Source organism: Lagopus muta, chromosome 10 (genome assembly GCF_023343835.1).
Source record: "Lagopus muta isolate bLagMut1 chromosome 10, bLagMut1 primary, whole genome shotgun sequence".
Taxonomy (NCBI): domain Eukaryota; kingdom Metazoa; phylum Chordata; class Aves; order Galliformes; family Phasianidae; genus Lagopus; species Lagopus muta.
The window spans coordinates 8412569-8433418 of record NC_064442.1 but is presented as its reverse complement, the minus strand read 5'-3'; the positions used below and the strand labels follow the sequence as shown (position 1 = coordinate 8433418).

At 39.6% G+C, this 20850-nt stretch overlaps 1 protein-coding gene across 2 annotated transcripts in view; it reads left to right on the top strand.

Moving 5' to 3' along the window:
- The window catches only part of TMC3 (transmembrane channel like 3), a 305047-nt gene that overhangs the window by 166717 nt on the left and 117480 nt on the right, over positions 1–20850 (top strand). The window contains exon 6 of one of the 2 annotated variants that reach the window (XM_048955803.1): positions 1590–1665. The exons of the other annotated variant lie outside the window; for it this stretch is intronic. The gene's annotated coding sequence lies outside the window, so the exon portion shown is untranslated. The remainder of the gene's footprint in view (positions 1–1589; positions 1666–20850) is intronic. 2 annotated transcript variants of the gene reach the window in all.

Here is a 20850-nt window from a genome sequence, read left to right as displayed (position 1 = left end):
ATTCAGTAGTGTCTATTCAGTGAAGGCTGATTCTTCCCCAAAGTGCTGGATTGTTATGCGTGTGCTGTTGATTTCTGGATATAGAGCAGTTCTTGGCAAAAAAACTCGATATATTGCATATGTGCCCTGTGAGGGTATAGCATGTCTGTAGTCAGTCTGGGGTTTTTGCCAGGAAAAGGCTACCTCATGTCTGGAAACCCCAGACAAATTCCTTACAAATCGTCCAGATGAGATTAAAAAAGAGGAAGAAAATCGTAACTCCCTCTCCATAGAAGAGGCTGTGTGAGTTACCTGTTACACCTCCTTGATGGAAAATAACATCAGCTACACCTGTGATATTCCTAAAGCCTTTTTATTCAGGTATCTTGTTTGCCTTTATGTGGGTCACTAGTCTGCCCTCATCGTTTTGCCCCTGTTATACAGGAATTTGATAAACTACCCTGCTAGCATATGAGGACACAAGGGCAGCATTAAATGCCTTAACTTAGAGCTTTTTCTTTTGTTTCAGAAAGAAACTGGACTGGTTTGATGCAATTTGCTTTAGACAAATCCATGTCGGCTGCTCGTAATCTCCTTGTTATATTCCAGGTGGCTACAAACGCTTTGTTTGTTCCAGAATTTTTCCAGGAAACTGCAGCTAAGCTGCCTAGTCTATAATTTTCTTCTCCTCAGTTTATCCTTTTTGATATTAGGCATTAACTCTGTCCTTTTCAGTTTTTTGGTGGCCTTACCTGTCCCCTGCTTCTCAGAGATAAGTGCTAATCATTGCTCTGTGCAGTTGCTGAGGTAGGAAGGATTGTGAGATATTCCTAGGATTGCAGCAGAAAAATATCTGATGCTATAATCAAATTATCTTCTTATTAGAATACAACCTTCTATACTCTGACAATTGGCTCTTTGCAAGGGTCTGGCATCCTGCAGTTTTACATTGAGCTATCCTGAAGTGGTGTGTGATAGCAAGTATTTACAGAATCATAGAATCATTAAGGTTGGAAAAGACCACTAAGATCACCTAGCCCAATGTCAACCCATCCCTGCCATGCCCACATGGAATCCATGGGGAGAGAGAGCACTGTCTGCCCAATGCATGAGCTGCCTTCTCCCTTTGTCTCCTGCAGGCCATCTTCTTGCCTTAAAAAGAATGCTTTGTATTTCAGTAGTTGCCATGGTAGCTAAATAAATTATTATTGAGCTGAGTAATAATTGCTTTATAACTATAAATCCAAGCAATCCATGCTGGCACATCTATCTGAAAACTTACGCGCTAATTCTTTTCGTATTGATCTTTCTCCCTTCTTGGTCTTTTTGCATTTGTGAATTGTTTTATTTCACCTCTTAACACTGAGTAAAATTAAACCAAAGCTTTTGTGTTGTAACCTCCTTTTGAATCCAGCTGTTAGAAAGTCTCTCTGACCAGCACAACACAAGGTGGTACCTCTTTGGCTTCGATTTAAATTCAGCAGAAAAGGAAGTTGCTTTGTGTGTGCCTATATGTGCTTTTACTTGGGTATTTTTCTGCTTTGCCTGAAGCACATTTTGTGATAACACTAATAAATTTGTGATAATACTAATAAATCACATTATTGCAGGGGTTGGAAGGGAGCTCTGGAGATCATCTAGTCCAATTCATCTTCTAAAGCAGATTTCCTACAAGAGGTTGCACAGGTAGGCATCAAGACAAGTCTTGAATATTTCCAGAGGAGACTTCACCACCTCTTTGGACAGCCTGTTCCAGTACTTGATATAAATCAGATATTATTTGATTTATATATATTAACATTAATGGACATGGGTAACATTTTCATAGATTAGATGGAAATTTCCAACGTTCTTTGCCAGAACGCTGACAAAAATGAACCTTGGTCTTGTTGCTGATGGTGGGATGGTGGGTCTTATTGTGTCTCTGTTGCTTTGATTGTCTCTATGGTCTGTTGCCTCTTGTTTGTAGCAGTGATGCTATATATATATATATATATATTTATATATAATTATCTGGATCTGGGCATTTTTTTTTAGCTTGTTGGGAGGTTCACTAGGTTGAGATAACACAATAATTATGAATGTAGGAGTAGGAAACTGATGCAGCTGAAAATCGAATTATACATTATTTGCAATTGACACAATTATTCTTTTCCAACACAGTACTATTTTCAGATATGTTGTTGATAAATGCATGTTTTTCTACTCGAGATCTGCTTGTCAGGCCCATGCTGAGATCCATCTTTATTTAGTTACACTTCTAAGGAGCAAATCCTGGTGATAATGCAATAAATCAAAGTCTTGTTGCATCGTGCAGTCCTCACAAGTTAGATGACTTTTTAAGCCTTGCAAAATCCCTGTGTTTGTCTAATGTTTCTAGGTAAACAGGTGCCACGTACCAGTTCTCATGACTGACACATCTGCCTTGGGGTTTGTGGCACAGCCCACAGCCAAGAGTTTAACCCAGTGTGTGAAATCTATGTCCGCTGATCTTATAAGGACGTTGAGATGCTTTGGGCATGTTTGTTCCTTACTCTCACTTATTTGAGGACCAATCTTTCTTTAGGAGACGTTGTATGTGGCTGCTTGGCAGCGTGTCAGTTCTACAAAGGCACTGTAAAATCAGGCTGAGATATCTAGTGAAGGCAGAAGCAAAAGCAGTTTAGTCAACAGTTCAGCAGTTATAAATCTGGGAATACAGTCATAACAGAATCAAAACATGGGAATATAGGCTTTATCTCTTTATAAACGGGTGCTTCCCTTATGCCTGCAGTAAGATAGAAGGGAAGGATTCTGGTCTGCATTTCTAGTTTAGCATCTTCACGGGAATGTCTTTTTTACACCTAAATCATGTTAAACCTTTGTGAGTGGCTTTCACTGCTGTGTGGTAGGGAGTGTAAGCAAGCATGTTCGTATAGGTGATAGCAAGAAAATAGCCTAAGCTTTTCAAGAAGGAGGCTCTGAATTTTAAAATGTAACAAATGCACAGATTACATATGTATCTTTACAAGTGATGGAAGAATACTGTAATGCAGGGCCACCACTCTGCTCCTGCGTCTGTAGCTGTTTGCACTGACCATTGCTTTCTGTTTCAGTGTGCTGCTGTTTTGTTTACTACTGTTTCCTTTCTTCTCTATTGACATTAAAGGATAGTTGACTCTTGTTAGATTTTAATTTTGCTGTTAACATGCTTGATTGGAAAAATGTTCTTGTAACAGTAATAAAAAAAATGTGTGCGAGGCAGCACAAATGACATGTAAGCTTATGCTGTGCGTTTTGGCTAATTGAAGATAAACAAATGTATTATCTCGCAATTAGTGCAGCTTGTGTATGTAAACGGCTTTCTAGCAAGTTCAACAACTTGATTCAACATGCTGTGTTGGATTTGGCACTAGGTTTTATTTTACTGTAACTTCAAAAGCTCCCTTCTGGTTATCCCGGCAGCCTGATGTATGGACAAGATACAATATCATGCTCTTTCAAACTCCTCTGCAGAACACAGCAATAGTGAGGAATTATAAGCATACTGGAAAATGTACTTTGTAGTGTGTTTTTGCAGCATCCTTTTCAGGTGATAAAGTGATGCCGGGCAATGAGACATGTTAGCAATATATATGAATGTTAGCAAGCGTGGTGCAATGTTTTTTTCTTTTTTAATTTCAGAATATATCCTGTTCTATGAGATGATTCCTAATTGATAGCAGTGATCAGCTTTCTTTTATTGTTACTATTTTCCTGAGAGGAAAAGCATACTGAACAGGAGAAATCAGTAGCTTGGGAATCATGGGAAGGAGTGCTGTTGAAATATGAAAGTGTTGTTGGAACTAGGCAGGCTCATTTTGCCATAATTACCCCATTGACCCACAAATGAACTTTACTTCTCAAAGAAACAATTTCGGAATATTTCCTGGGAAATGTTTTGCTGTTGATGTGCGAGCATACAGTGCAAGATGCTAAAGACTTATCAAAACTTGTGGCTGAGGATTAGCATAATGATGAATGCAGCTGCCTAGTGCTGCTCTGCAGTCAGCTCGTGGTGCACCCTATCTTTATAGGAGTGCTTTGTGTTCTTGTGAACAGCAACCCACCATGGAGCTGGGTGATATCCAAAGATGTCATCTGGATGTTTTCTGCTTTTTGGTTCGCAATTTCGTAGGGTTTTGTTTGTTCATTTTGTTGTGGTTTCTTTTTTTTTTTTTGCTTTTTAATCAATCACGTAGTTAAAGGTTCCTCCTTCTCCCATTCCATATAAAGCTGTGGACATGGCTACCTTTACTGGTGCTTGACCAGAGGCAAGCACAATGATCAAGCTTTTACTATCCAGCTTCCAAGCCTGGATCTTGGCTTACATCTCTGTGATGTATAAGGAACTATAAACCAGTACACCAAGACTTGATCATCTGAGCCAGCTGCAGACTAGAAAACATATTACAACAATGGGCTAAACATATTGGGGTACGAGTTTTATAATTATAATAAAATCTAGTTCTTTTCATGGAATGTTTAATGTTCCTGAGCGTATGCTTGCTGAGGGTCCTCAGATTTCTCTTTGTTATCAACAATGCTTTTCAAAACATATCTTTGGTTTAAAAAAACAAAAACAAACAAAAAAACCCCTGACAATTCAAGGATGAATTATATTTGATTAATTTGATAAATTATACAGTAATATGATCTAAAAAGGTCTAGTACAGTGATAGCTAATTAAATAGACAAAATTCTTAATATACTAATGGCCCAATTCAGGAATTAATTGGTAAGCTTTTGCAACAAGAAAGATTTTTGCACTTCTTTGATACGGTTTTAATTAGGTAAGGGTGGATATTCCTGATGCTTATGATGGCATTCTTTTGTTGAACTAATTTGTGGAACTTACATGAATTTAAGTACCGCATGCTATTATATGGAAGATGGCAAAAGCAAAACTGATCCTATATTACTGAAGGTTCATCTTGAAAAACACTTTTGAGCTTTTTTATTTGCAAATTGTGTTTTGCTCAGTTGAGAAGTCTGTTTCCACAGACAAATTGTCCTCTGCTTCTTCAGAAGCCGCTGCTCTCAGGTAACTTTCATTTCAAACCTTTGCCTGCGTAATTAAAACGCAAACTCGAGACCCTTTTCTCAACATTCCCATAGTCTATTTCTCATTATGCTTCTTGATGAGATTTTTAGGCTTCACAGAACACCGTCTAGGCAGCTAATCCGATGCAGTGCTAAGATCACAGCACTTCTTGTGTAATTCTTATTAGCTTAATCAAGAAACTTACTGAAGCAGGAGGTTTTTTAAGGCCTGCCAAATCTGAAACCATAGATCAAAGTTCATAGCCCTCTGACCCTTTTGCCCTAACTTGCCTCAGCAAAGTCTACATGAATGGCCTTATTGTGGCTATGGCAGTGTCCCAGCGCCTGTACATTTGCAATTGTTTAGGCTTAGGAGGGGCATTGTGTTGTGACTGATGAAATGCATTTTCTTCTCCTTCTGAAGTGTAAAGGTTTTCACCTCCATTGCCCATACAAGCATGCCGGTGATTACAATAGCACTTAGGTGATCCTTGTTCCTGTTGGACCCAGCGCCCCATTTTATGACAGAGTGTAATTAAATGGCTCAGAAGGCAACATTGGGAAAGCAGCAGTGAAGAACAGGGGAAAAGCTTAATTTCCATATGGTCAGCCAAGCACGAACAACACCAGCATTGTGATCTGGAGTAGACAGTTTTAACCATTATCAAAGACACGTCTATTCTTTACCCTGTCTCTTGAACACCCCTGCACTTCTTTGATTGCCCTTCTTCATGGTCAAAACCTCTTCTTAAACCGAATGCTTTTTGCATGGCGTGACTTCTTTGGCGTTATTAATATAATAGCAAGGATTATTTTTGAATAATAACGCTGAACTAAAGAATGGAAATGAAATAGTCCAACTAAATGAAGTTTGACCCAGAAAGGCTTAGAGAATTTTAATAAGGTTGCCTTAATAATGTTTTGATTTACTACTTTCTTATGCGGGGGAAATTACGAAAGTAAAATTGTGGGGTTGGAGCTGTTAGGGAGCATGGGGTAGAAATGCTAATTGTGCTTCTAAAGAGGACCTGAACTACTTTGGGTAAATTAAATTGTGTTCAGGTCTTTTTTAATTTCTTGACTTATCTAAATAGCAACCAGTGGCTCTCAGGAGCCAGCAATTAGCCAGGATAAATGTGTCCCCTCTCATACAGTCTCTATGTTATGAGCTCAGGAGCTACTTAAGTACTCAGTTATGAAGCCAACTCCTTGGTTCTAGGTGTGCGTGCCATCGTTACGGCTTCTATAGTGCTGCAGTGATCACTATTTCTGCTCCTGAGCCTGGAGCCAGTGAAAATTTGGCTGTTTTGAGTGTGAGTTGTGGCTGTATAAGCATGCACTGTGTTCTTGCATGGCAGAGGGAACAAATGCGTGTAAAAGAATTCAACCTATACAGTGCAGAACTGAAGGGGGGAGGGGGAGAGGGAGGGGAACAACAATTAATTTTTTTCTTGATACGTCTGATTAAAAACAAATGCTTAGGGGCAACATAACACTGTATCTAGAGGAGCTAACTTGGAAGTCAATGTTTGTATAACAATAAAATGATCTGGTAATTCTGAAAACACCCTTATTGATGTTGCAGAGCATACAAACGTGGTACCAGACACCACAGGAGTTCATTAAAATAAAGCAAGAGGTGTTGTTCAGATCACAAATTTACTAATTAAAGAGGAGTGTTGATTGATTAAAGCAGGATGTTCATCTACAAAACAAAGCACACAAAGCAGTTCTGGTAATTATGGTTCTCTTATAGCAGGGGAGCATTTGAAAGTTTGACAGGCGGTTGTTTTCTTAATGTGTGTATTCAATTCTCTAATCTTCAAAGCTATAGAAAAGCACTGTATCACCTGCAGGAAGTTCTCAATCTAAATACTCAGTGGCACATCTTGTGCAGTTGGGCTGTTTCCTTCCAGACAGAAAAAGTAAAAGACAGAACCAATAAAGAGATTTATTTCAGGGGTATGAATTTCTGCTTAACTCTGTCTTGACTACATCTTATTACTAAAATGCATTTTTTGCTGCCACAGCCAAACTGCTTTCCCTCCCAGTGTATAAAAGGGAAGTGTCAGTTCTGTTAGATCCTGAGATAGTGAATGTAATGATGCATTACTACTAGATGAAGCAAGGTTTATTCTGGTGGATTGCATTAACGAGAGCAGTGTGACAGATACGATGCAAGCACATGCTGTGTCAGCTTGGGGAAGAGCGTATAGGCAGAAGAGAATATTGTCATCACTCTCAGCAAAATAATGTGGAGTATCTCTTTACTTATGGCTTGAAAAACTGTTAAATCATTGTGTCAGTGAAGTCCTGATTTAAACCTCCAGCAGTTGGTACTGAAAAACTCAATGATGTTATGATTTTTCATCTTTTTCCTCTTTTTGGCACATTCAGTGTCCAGGCTCTACTTAATTATTACCCTTCCCTTGCCCTGTTTTCTTTAAATAAAAACAGGGAGGGGAGAAAATCTTTTTCCAACAACCGTTTATTTTTTTTTTTTTTCTTTTGTTACATCATTATCATTTGCACAGTTATAATGCCATGGCACCTCTTACTGGTGTATTCTCGCTTGCATTACGGTGGAGCTGAATGGGATTTACCAATTTACTTCTGGAAACTAAATGGCCTAATATTCCTTTCTGGTTATCTACCCCTTCAGCCGGAGGGATATATGCAGTACCTTCTGCCTTCTTAGCACCCTGTAGATAAATTTGTACAGAATTTCTGAAGCTGTCAGAGTGATGGATGGGCGGTACATGGAGCCTGCTCAGCCAGAGCATGTGGCTGCCTTTGCCATCCATCATTCTTTCTGCTGTCAACCCCCTGATCAGGGCTTCAGAGCAGGTCCAGACTTTGACTAGGTCACAGTGCCACAGAAAAACAATTAGTTTGTCAAGGATACATGTATTTTAGCATGAGGATATTTGACATCTGAAATGCTGCTGTGTTCGGTATTCAATAAATCTGATTTTTGCTATGCTTTGAAGGAAGGGAGAGTGGAATGTGTTGCACTGGGTGCTGCTGTGGTTATGTTTGTGAATGGCAGGAGAAGAAAGTATCAGATGAGGGGAAAAAAAAAGGAAAGAGAAAAGTTTTTGATTCCCAAGTAATGGAGGCAGATGTGTATTTTAACAGGGGTGTTAAAAACAGCTCTCACCTTTTTGAGGACTTAAGGGTTTTTCCTAATAGTAATTTTTAGTAACTCTGATTGCCTTTGGGTCATTCCCTGGCTAGGTGTGTTGGCTCCTTTGACTCACCAGCTATTTGCAAAAGGGAAAGAAAAGCACCAAACTGAACTGAAGTATTTCTTCCTACTTGTGTTAGGTTTCACTAAGACTTGGGTTTCTCTGAATGCCATTACACCTCGTGCATTCAGCTGGTAACTGAAGGTTCTGCTCCTCAACATCAGGCAAAGTTTTTAAATCAGGGCTGTCTTTAACAGCTTGATGCAGTTCTTGCAACCTGAAGCTGTAAGTCTTTGTTCTTGTGTCCCAGCAATTATCTCGTGGGAACAGATCTCTCAGCAGTGCCTACATGCAGTCTGAACCATCTACTTGTGTTTCCAAGTATAAACCAATTAGCTACAGAAAGTGCTGCAGTACTGAAGTATCAACAATACTTTCCAAAAGTAAATTTATTGCATTTAGCATTTCTGCATTTAGCCTGGAGAAGGTGTTGCAGTATCTTGCAAGTTAAATGGCCTTGTAAGTAAGGATAATGTTCTGTGCTTATGTGAAGAAGATACTTAAAATCCCAGTCCTGTCTTTTCTACTTGCATGGGGTGCTGTAAGTCTGGAGATGAAGTAACTGCTCTGGGTATGCTGAGCCAGCGCAGAGCTAACTCTGCTCCTTGTTGGCGAATATTGCCATTATCTGTCTCTATCTACTCTGTGTCAGTCTGAGCGACTGTGGTTTCAAGGCTATTTTCTCACTGCTCCGCATTTATGTATGTGTGAGGAGAGCTTCTGCTTGGAGCTGTTAACACTGGATCAGCAGAGAAAACAAATATTTGCTAAATATGCATTTTTATTTTTATTTTTTTTTACATTTTCAAGTGATCAGTTACATTTATCAAGTTTCTAGATAAACACAAATTATCTCAGTATAATTGTCATGTTTCTTCTCCATGTGTAGAGCAGAAGCCATTGCTGCTTGGCTGCTGGGCAGGCAGCCTTCTTGATGGTTGTGAGAAAGATGGCATAGCTGAGGATATGCTGATGTATTTGGGAGGAATTAAGTCCCTTCCACACATCTGTGTTTTAATAACATGGCTTTTTCAGCATTTGTTTGCACAGTGGAACAAATCAGAAATAGCCACTGCAGCTGAAAGCAACAGAGACTTGAGTGTAGTATTTCTTTCCAACCTTTTTTTCCAAACCTTTCTTAGACCACTCTTGTTACATTATCATATTTCATCATGCCCTCCTCCTCCACTTGTTTTATTACCTTGCTGTGCCTCGTGTGCATTTGAATTGCAAGGTCTTTGTGTTGTGAACTTTGCTTGACATGACTGTAAAAGTATAATATGAAAGCGTAGCAAAGATTTTGTTTATTGGAGGGAAAGAAGAAATTTAACAGCTGGTTAGAAGAAAATACGCCATTTATAATGCTTAGGACAACAGTAAGGGCAAGGTTTTTTTTTACTAAGCAAGTATATAGATATTTATGTCAACACACCCCAAAACAAGATGGCTCTCATCATGGTAATTTGGTGCACTGTGTGCAAGTGGAAGTTCAAGAAAGAATTCAACTTTATTTAGTGGACTCTTTCTATAAACCAGAATTGATATTTGTCATAGCGGAGAATAGTTTGACTTCTTGTTTCTGGCAATTAGCAGAAGTTTATGGAAGCAATAAGCCCACTGAATGACTCAGAACATGGCCCAAGTGGAGTCTTTTCATCCCAGCTTCTCCCTTTCTCAAATAAGAGGAAGACAGGACTCTGGCAGATGGATTACTGAGAGTACAGGAGCTGTGTGCCAAGCACCAAGTTGAGGAATCACAACATACACAGTGAATAATTAAATGTACTTGGAAATTAGTGCCTCTAATTTTGAAATCTTTCAATATCTTTTATCTGATACAAAATCTTGAAATATATCAAGTGGTGGTTCAGCTGGCTGCTATTTTATCCTGCCATGTCTGCTTCTTTGTATTATGGGTTGATGGCTGATGATCTTAGTGGTCTTTTCCAACCTTAATGATTCTATGATAGGTAATTAATTAATTCAGCTTGATAGGAAAAGTGGAGCTATTTTGGATAATTTGTTGGGCTCTATTGTAATGTGGTAGGCAGTGTGATGTGTGTTCACATCAGCATTGAGGAATTGTCCATCTAATTCTGATGATCACAAAGCTACATTAAAATAAATATAGTGACTGGGGTCTGAGACTGCCAGAGAAAAAAGAATGAGCAATTTTGAGCAGTAACTGGCAGACTATTAAGGAAGGAAAATGAGAGTAGATTTAGGAGACAAGTATACAATACATCAAATGTAAGATAAGTGTTGCCTAGTATCTTGGGGCTCAGCTAATGCCTTGAAACCTTACATAAGTGTCATGTGTTTGGACTTTGGAGCTGAAATTTGCACCTTAACATCACCTTTGTTTTAAAACCAGAAGAGATCACTACAGCCTAGTCCATGTCTTTGCTTTATCAAAGAATACATGTATATCAATCTGATGTTTATTATTGCTTCCAGTTTGTTGTTCTTTATTAGTCCTTGACAAAGCCTTGTAGTTACAGTGCATTGTCATTAGAGGTAAGTTATAAAAATAATGCAGCTGATGTGTCCTATGCATGCTGACATTCCCCTCTTTACCCAAGAGCTCTTTTCTCCAGGGCTCTGGTATGAACATGACCTTCTACAGTGCTAAATATTAAAACAACTGTTTTAAGCCTCATGTTTTAGTTCTAAAAGCAAAGGAACAAAGTCACAGCGGAAGCCAGCTGGCAGACTTGCATAGCAATGTGCAAACCTTTCCCCTTTAGACATACCAGAATTTAAATTCACTCTTAAATCACGAGTCAATATGAATGTGAACTATCCAAGAACTCATTTATGCGCATCACAAAACCAGCCCACAAATTGGTACAGTGCTTTTCACTTGGCAGTCATTCCTCCAGAGATATCCAGGACAGAAATAGCAAGGGTGCTGCAGGCCAGATATATGCTGGCAGAGCTGCCTATGACAAAAAACTTGCTCAGCACCTGCCTCTTTGTGTTGGCTGCCATCACCTCTGCTTGGATTCTTGCATTTATAATGACTGAAACTGCCGACCCTAAATAAGAGTTAGAGCAGGTGTGGTTTTCTTATTATTGTTGTTTAGCCTAAGATAAAATGTTAAGTGCCATTGAAAGTGAGGAAGAAGACTGAAGAACACAGCAGAGCTGAGCAGAATCCATGTTCAGAAACTTGTCATTTCTTGGGAGTCAGCCGTGTGGTTGGCGGAGCTTCCGCAAGCGCTTGTTCCTCTTCCTTGCTGTGCAAACTCAGTTAGGGCTGACAGGTCTCCATGTGGGTGTGACCTCAGAATTTAACTCTTTTATCCTCAGTATTTAAAAGCTGAAATTGATATGGTTGCTAACCAGCCTATTTACTTCTGTTTCTTCAAGTTCAATGTCTGGTGGTGATCCCAGTAAATTTCAAGTGAATTATTTCATGCCAGGAATAAATGTGGTTCATCAATTTAATAAAAAATAAAAAATTGGAATGTAGGTCAGGATGATCTGAGATCCTCTTACACGTGGGCTGTCCCTCCTGGCTCGGGCCCACTGCTACCTTTACCTGCTGGAGAACTAAAGCAGCTGTCAGGGATTCCTCTTGCCAGCACCAATAGTAACTCATTTGCTGGCAAAAGTATCAAGCTCTGTTCTGCAGAATTGCTTTAAATAAGTGTAGGATGTCTTGGAAATGGAAAAGCCTGCAGCTAGCACTGATTGCTGTCCCAGCTAAATTCCTTTCCTAACCTGTGTGTAGGATCTGTTGCAGCCAAGGCGCAGCCCTTTAATGCTTTGTTGGAGGTTTTGTATATCTCTGCAGATCTACCCTTGACAAGTCTGACCAAAACGATTTGATATTCTTGATCTTATTTTTCATTGTGTTTCTAAAGGGTTTGTAATAAACAGAAAAAGCATTATCCATTTCAAAAGGAGAAAATAAAAAGGCCCTTCTGGAACTTTCCTAAAACTTTTAGTGTGTATTTAAGATAAGGAAGAACCTGAGGCCATGCACAAACAAAGCTTTTTTTTCTTTTTTTTTTTCTTTTTTTTTTTTTGTGTACAGCATAACTGTGGTGTGTTCAGTGCAGAATTCTCTTGGCATGGCAAAGCATAGCAGTTGATGTGCAACCTCTAATTCCTTGCTGTTCCCTGGAAGCTGAGTGCAAGTCAGTTCAGAAAGGCCTTGCTTTCGAAGGATTGCTTTCATCCAATTTTGTAGATCTGTGCTAGTCTGTCTGCTCTAATTAGACATGGGTTTTAATGTCAGTGATAAGTGAGTTGGTACTCATTATCTTATTTGGGAATTACTGTAGCAGCAGCCTATTGTAGCAGGAGAAGATGATTTTTGTGACTTAATGAAAGATCTTAGAATCATATTATTATAGAATCATTTGAGTTGGAAGGGAATCTTCAAGGCCGTCTGGTCCAACTGCCCTGAACAGGGACTCCTACAGCTGATCAGGTGCTCAGAGCCCTGTCCAGCCTGACCTGCAGTGTCTGTAGGGAGGGGGCACCCAGCACCTCGCTGAACAACCTGTGCCAGTGCCTCGCCACCCTTATTGTAAGAAACTTCTTCCTTATTTCCAGAACTGAGCTCCAGCATCAGGTCTTACATGATGCGTGTCACACTTGTTCTTCCCGTTGCTGCTTGTAGCTGATTAATTGCTACATTTCCCAATTTTATAACATCTTACCTTGTAGATGCTTCCCCTAATCAGGAGACAAATACTTCAGGAATTGTTTTGATGCCATTTCTTTCCTGTCTTGAAATTCTTGCTGGGTTCTGTGCACTGGCCAGGGTGAGAATGCATTGTCAGTAATAGATGTGTAAGAGTCTTCTTCTAAAATGCAGTTTTGTCGTCCAGTGGCATCAGCCATACCCTTTCAGGATATTTGTGGGATATTTGCTTAGCTTTGTTGTAATAGAATGGAGGTTTTGATAGTAAATCTTCAAAGAATCTCCATCTCTGATTCATGTAGATGGAAATCTTATTGAAACACTATTCTGGCATGTGAGAGCAGATTAATAATTCTTGCTTTGTTTCCTTGACTATAAAGGGAAATGATTTCTCTTAACAGAGATGATTGCAAGAGGCTTAGTCATGCCGTGGTTTGAGAAAGTATATGGAAAATGTACCGGTGACAGAACTGCAGCCTTGCTTGAAATCCCAAGGTAAGGGGTTCAAGTGAAAGAGTGTAATACAGGAGTGGTGAACACAAAAAGAGAGCTGGGGAAATGGATGATGCATAAATAGGAAACCAAATAACTTTGGAGTGTCTGCTGAAGATATCTCCCTTAGCTGGCTCTACATGTTGAAGGGTAAGGTGCAATTTTCTCCCCTTTCTGATCACTTCAATCAAAAGTGAAGATGTCATTTCTGACTTTGAAATACACTGTATGAATTTCTTCTCATCACCTGGTCTGGTTTCCTTTTCTGTCTCAGAATGGAATTACACAGTCTTTTTCTTCCTCTAGTTCATGACTTGGAATACACCAAAAGCATACTGCTATGTATCTTTTTTTCCTCAGGGGGCATCAATGCTGATGCAAATGGCATTAAAACAAGCATTTCATGTACCTGCTTAGTCCCCTCTGACCTTGTATGTTAGTACAAGCTGAGCTAAGGGGCTTCTCCCTGAAGTGACTAAAATAGCATTGAGCAGTCAAAAGCAGAGTTTCTTCCATGGTGTTCAGACTGAGATGTCTGCTTATTCTGGCCTGGGGATTTCATTTTGAGAATTTGTCTCTCAAGTTAAGGTCTCTGGCTGACTGAATTGTACCATACTGTTCAATAGGTACTTCTGTTTCAGTGATTCATGTCTCGATCTCCCACTGACTGCTATAGTGTTCCCAAATGGGAATTAGTATGTGCCATTGTGGTAGCATTTGCTGTTTTTCTGCTTGCATGTATAGATATGTGTCCTCTCTGGCTAGCCAGCTGCTGTAGGTCCAGCAGCTATTTTCCATACATAAGGGAAGATTTGCTTTGGAGTCTTTTACTTTTTGCTTGTTTCCTTTAAGTCAAGCCATTTCCAGTGTCAAAATCAATATACGCCAGTGTAGAGTATATAAAAGAGAATTGAAATATTGTCTGTTAAGTACAAGAGGAGAGGCTTTTGTTCAGCAGTTCAAAAGTCAGGCTGTGTATCCTGCCCAGCCCAAAAGCTGTGTGATGAGTGGAGAGAGACCTAGAGGTGAGCAAGAAGGATGGTAAAAGAAAACGCAAGCTACGAAGGCAGACCGAAAGAATTTGATTTGTTTAGTCTAGAGGTTAAGCAAAGAAGGCTGAGAAAATGTAAGCAAAAAGCTGCTGTTTGGAGAAAAAGAATAATCTGTTTTTCATGTCCACTGGGGACAGGGTAAGAAATGATGAGCTTACATGAAAGCAAGAAGAGATAAGAAGTTAGATATGGGGGAAAACTTTTCGGTTGTAAGGGTAATTAGTCACTGGAGTCGACTGCTTCGGGCTACAGAGAAGTCACCACCTCTCTGTAGGAACAGGCTCCACAACCATCGCCTGAAGCGTCCACTGAGCTGGAGGTGGAACAGCACCTTCCTGTCCCCATTCCTTTAAGGTGATGTTCGTGCTGTCTTTCTCACCCCACTGCTTTCTGGGGCCCCGTTCACCCAAACGATCTCAGGTAAAAAGGGAGATGTTTATTTGATGCCTGCTTCCACCAGCTGGTAGGAAAACAAATATGATGCACACTTGTGTAAATGAAGGGAAGTTTGGTAGGGAGCTCAGCTTTAGGGCTACCACAACTGCAACATCTGCTGTGCTGTGGTGTAGCAGGAAGCATCTCCTATTACACTTTATCAGCAAAAATTCAGCTCCCAGAATGACAGAGCAAGCTCAAAAGAAAAAACAGCTGTTGATGAGACTCGTGACTTTGTGACGGGCCTCAGCAAAATAAAACTTGATGGGAAGGGAAAGCAAAGCATCTCTGCAGCTTTGAGAAAAATTTACACGGTTGCAGATTAGCAAAGGGATTCATTCAGCAGTTTACAAAAGCTGTTATTCACAGTGCTGCACTGCACATGAGCGCAGCTGTCCCAGTGACCACGATGCAGTGCTGTCCCCAGGGCTCCCTTACGTGGGCTGGGGGGGCTGCAGCAGTGTGCCCCTATTTCTGAGGAACAGGGAGTGCTTCCAGGGGTGCAGTTAATTTCTCCCAGAATAAAGGAAATGGTGAATATTTGTTGAAATTCTGCAATTGCAGAAGCCACCTTTCTCTTACACACTTTCCTTTTTGAATTTCGGTTAACCATTTTGTTCAAAACAGAATGCAACCATCAAATCAACTAAAAATGTATGGTACTAAAAGAAATCGCATTACGGGACCCTAGTCTCTTAGATGCCTTTTCAGGAAAGGCTTTAAATATTGTGATCATTGTTTTAAAAGAAACTAAAATGCTGGAGTTCTTGTTACAAGCTCATCGATTATTGTCAGTAGTATCCACAAGCGATAGAAGATACTGTATCATAATGCCCACCTGTTCATTGTAGATTCATCCTTTTGTCTTTGGGTTAAAGCCTTTATCAAATGACTTTCAGAATACTACCTGGATAGAAAGATTCATTTTAAAAAAGCAGAGGCATTAAGTGGTATGCACGTGAAAATTTCTATACCTACACAATCTCCATTGCATAAATGGGTAAATCCCCCAAACTTGGTGAGGTGCCCGTGTGTGGAGCTGTTAATGAGCTGAAAAGTAAACAGGATGTGCCTCATTTCCCCTGATGAGCTTCTGAGAAGGATCCCGGAATTTGCCTTCAGGTGACATGTCAGGGATTGTACTTTCCCTTGGGAGAGCCAATTCTAATTAAGCAGCACACAGTCCAAATCATCTCTTTGTCCTGCCTTTATTGAGAAGCATTTGAATACAGCTTTTGTCAATGCATTAATGCTTCAATACCCACAGCTGTATGCTACCTGCACATACCTGAGCCCTGCTATGTTATAATGGGATGAAGGGATGAGTGTCAAAGTGATGGTGTCTATTAAATCTACAAAGTGCAGTAAGCAGTAGCTGATCCTCATTATGCTGTTTTGTTGCCAAGACACAAGTAATGAAAACATTTAATTAGTGTTTTGTTGGATTTATTTAACCCAGTTTCCTTAATGGCATGCTTAAAGCAGAGCTATTCTTACACAACACTTTTTTTTTTTTTTTTCCACAAGTTGTGGAAAGCCTACCTAAAAATATAGGCAAATCTTAGTTTGTGCAAGAGAAGAAATCAATTTAATTAAATGGGAGTTGTATCTGCTTAACCTGAATTTTATACTGTCTTTTTCCTGATCTTTTTAGGAAGTGCTGTTATACAGAGCGGTGCAGAGAAACCTGTCATATTGTATGTTGGTAAATACGTTTAAGATCTATAATGATGCAAAATCTAGATTTAATATGAAAAAGGATTTGTGACTCTAGAGTTCAAGAACATCCAACATGCAGCTTTTAAATAAATTAGAAAAGTGAAGCAGGATCAACTGTGAATATACACCTAGGTTTGAATTTTTGTCTCCTTTTAACCTGAATCTGTTTTGGTTGAGTTGAGCTTTTGTTACTGAAGGACTGGTTCAGCACCCATAGCTGGGTGTTTAAAAATGGCCCTGACCTACTCAGAGCATATCCCAGATACAAGGCTATAAGAAAGTGGATGGTGACTATGCTTATGCATTACCACCTTCTTTTTCAAAAGGCATCGTTGGCATCGGGCAAATTGCAGGAATAGATATCCAAGTGAAATACATTAATTCATAGGTTAGCTTTTGTCTAGCTTTGGTAATATATTCAAAGATCATTTCAGAGCAAACTGAGCTATATTTCTGAAAATGAAATTTCTCTGGAGCCTCAAATATTAGTATTGAAAATTCCCTAGTATGAAATACTATATTCAATCAAAATGTGAAAAGAAGGAGGCTACTTTCGATACTAACTGTCCAAGAAAACATTTTCTTGATGCTAAGACATTCCTTTTGAGATATTCTCCTGTAATCACAGCTGGTGAGGTTGTTGAGTGATGCCCTATTTGCGTCTTTGGCAATGAGGAAATGGCCATTAGCATATAAAGCCATGGGTCACTATCTTGAAATGTAAAATGTCAAGCAGGATCTTCAACCTTCCAGCTGTTCCATGGTGTGGTTGCTATTGTATTTAGCAATTCAGATAGCTTTATTGCACAGGCTGTGTGGGAATTGATGCAAAAAGTGCAGTTCTGTTCCCCAAGGATCATTGTGCAAGTTGCATACTGTCTTTAAAGTGTTCCAAAAATTGCATACCACTTGCAGCTGAGGCAGAGCAAGATGCCAGCTTGCTGAGCATGCCTCTGCTTATGATGACTTCTTGCCATGTGTGTGCTCCAGGCTGTTTTCTGTTAATTTTCTGTTGTCAGACATATAGTAATGCCAATGAAGAGCTGAATAGCCACTTGGAGTAATGTTAGCTAATGTGATGCTGGCATAGCTGGGCATCACAACTGTTCTGCTGGCAAGGAGCATTTTTCTTGCTTTGCTTTATTTCCTATTAAGTCTCATTCACTTTGAGAAATAAACTGAGATATCACTATGAGAATCAAGTGTGTTCACAGGAGAGATGCTGAGGATCTGGGTCTGGCATGTGTCGCTTACACAACTGAAGAGCTTCCTGTGCTTTGTATAACATTTGTTTTCCAATGTTTTCTTTTTAAACATGCCTAGACATAGCTTTCTCTTCCTAATTTATATTCTTTCGTACCCAAAATACGATTTCTGTGCTTTGCTGTAATTCACCTTTTTGATACACTTCAGTGTGAGCACTTAAGGCTGGTTTTCAGTTCAGTAACTCATGCTCCTGATGCATGGATGTTGTTAAGCGCAGCTCTGAGAGAGAGTTAATTAAGCTTCGTGGTGGAACACTTTATTGATTCTTCAAACTATTCACTCTGTAAAACTGTGAACATTTGTACGCATGATGTAGTACCATGAGGATGTTTGGTAAACAATTTGAACAGATATCTTTTAACTTGGAAGATTTATAAGCTGTTCATAGGCCTGAAAGTTACATTAGGGATAAAGCTAAAACACGGGATGGCTGATGAGATTAAAGAACTTCACTGTTTCCTTGGCTCTATTCCACATTAATGGAATATGACTAATATAGTTAAAATAAACATAGAGGAGTTCATTTATTACCACTTGGCTAAAAACAGGGCTTGCTCAGGCTTAAGGTAGTGTTGGTTGCAAGAGAAAAACACATGTGCATTGTCACCTTCATTTCTGAGAGAAAGGATTTAGCTGTTCAGATGAGCTGAAGAGGTTTGGTTTTGTTAGAGAGGAAAGAATGTGACAGACATCCACTTGTCCTGTGTTGGAAATAAAGCTTGAAGCAAGAGTGTGTGGGTAAATGGAAGGCTGTGGGCTGAGCCTATCTGAGGTGTAAGGGCTAAAGAGTGCAAAATGATATTTAAAAAAAAAAAAAAAAAAAAGCCTCTCCCAGATCTTTTGAATGCTGGCACTTGAATTTTTATATTTCCTCTGTATTTCTTCCTTATGCCACATCTCCAACTGTGCACAAAACAACAGTGCAGCAAAAGCATCTCAGTTTAGGTGGTACAGTAGGTTAGTTCAGGTGGTACAGAAACAGCAAAACTTAAATAACTCTATAGATAATATCTCTCATTTGAGATTGTATTCATTGCTACTAATTAAATTGTCGGTCTAACAAGCTAAGAGGTAAATTCTGGCACCATACTAAACCACAGCAATTATTAATGTAATTAAGCTTAGTTATCTGTGTAGATTAGCAGAATGGTGCATTTAGTACAGCATAAGCATGCAGCTTAATCTGTGTTGTGTAATGGTGTGTAACATAGGAAAAATTCTTTTTTTCCCTTGAGCAAAACAGCAGTAAGAAGAGAGGATGCCTCAAAGGTACACTTTGCAGAGTTTGAAGAGAAATCCTTGATTGATAACAGAGGAAATTTAATATTCTTATTCTCTGACCAACTTTGTAGTAAAGCCAAGCTCTTAGAAACAGTTAATTATAGTTTCAGTAAAAATATTTAGGTGACAGCTGTAAGCCTTCATCATTTCTACACGTATGTTACAGAACTCTTTTGTTGTTTTGGTATGTGTAAAAGAAGAAGTTGAGAAGAACAAGTAAGAACATGATTTGACATCCCTCAAGTTATTACCAGCACAAGCACTGGAAAGTCAAGGCAAGCACTGACCCCCCAGAGTTTGACAGAAGACTGTGTGAATTATTGATGAATGGATTTTGTGCCTCAGCACTGCTCTATCAAGCTGCACATTCCATGTAGCATCAAGGGGTCTGTGTGCAGTAGTGTTAGTTGGGAAGCACTGAAGAGAAGGAAAAAATCCCCTTTTGCCAGCTTTCTACCTCCCGTTATCAATCAAGGTTTGAAGTCTGCTTAGACTTTGCTACTCTGATCGTTGCTTTTGTATGAGAACATGTAGGCTTTTTCTTCACTCTCCAAAGGTGATGGAATTTCCCATTCTCAGTGTTCATGTCCTCAATAAACTGTTGCCATCTTCTGTGGCCAGAATGTTGCAGCCATGCCTATTGAATCTGCTAACTGAACTGAACTGCATGTTCTCAGCATCCTGGGGGAGTTTTTATTGATTTGGGAATCAGGCTTCACCCAGCCCCTTCGCAGGTAGCTCCTCAGCTGGTGTGTGCTGGTGCTCACTGCGCTGCCGGTAGGGTTGGCTCCAGCCAGCATCAGCTGGCGAGGATTGCCTTCCTCCAGGCTGTCACGCTGCCTTTTACAACTGATTTTTGGCAGGATGAGGGACTGAGCTGTATTCTGCAGCCGCAGAAGATGCTGACATGGCTAATTCCCATCCTTTTGTGGCTGTGCAAGCACGCTGCCAAATGGCTGCAGTTCTGAAGAGCTGCACTGTATGCAGAGGAAATGACTCTCTTCAAGCCTATGGGTTGCTGGAGGTTTTAAAGAGAATCCTGTTCCAGGGATCATAGGCTTTTATTGAGCAGAGTTTGAAGACAGGTTCTGGTTTGGACTTAGGATTTATTGTTTTTATTTTCATGGGAAGTGTTAGAAACAGATGTTCCTTTAGGAAAATAGACCTGTCCCCTGATGGCATTTTTTCTTGAATTCATGTGTTTGTAATCAAGATATTTTCTGTCCCACCAAAATTACTGTTTTGGCACTGCTCATGTATTGTGTACTCTATTAACAGCGAAGCAATCACAAACTGTAAATGGTTTTAAGCTGAAGAGCAGGACAATGCCATCCACGTGTGCTTTGTAATGAAAAATCCTGCTGGAGGAACTGGGGGACTTCCTGTGGAAATGACAGTGCATTCTCAGCACATCTCTTCGCATCAAATATTCTATACTCAGACCTCAGTCTGATGTGATGTTTATATGCATTCAAGTGCTGATTTATTCATAATACATTGAGTCATTTGTCCTTGCCTTCATATAGAGTGTAGTTTTCTGGCATTTTTATACAAAACTGAAAAAATAATTTAAAAAAATCTAGGAAGGTATATTTTTAACCATTCGCTCTGAACTCTGTTCCTTTGTTTTCTTCCTCAAAATTATTTTTGCATAAATATT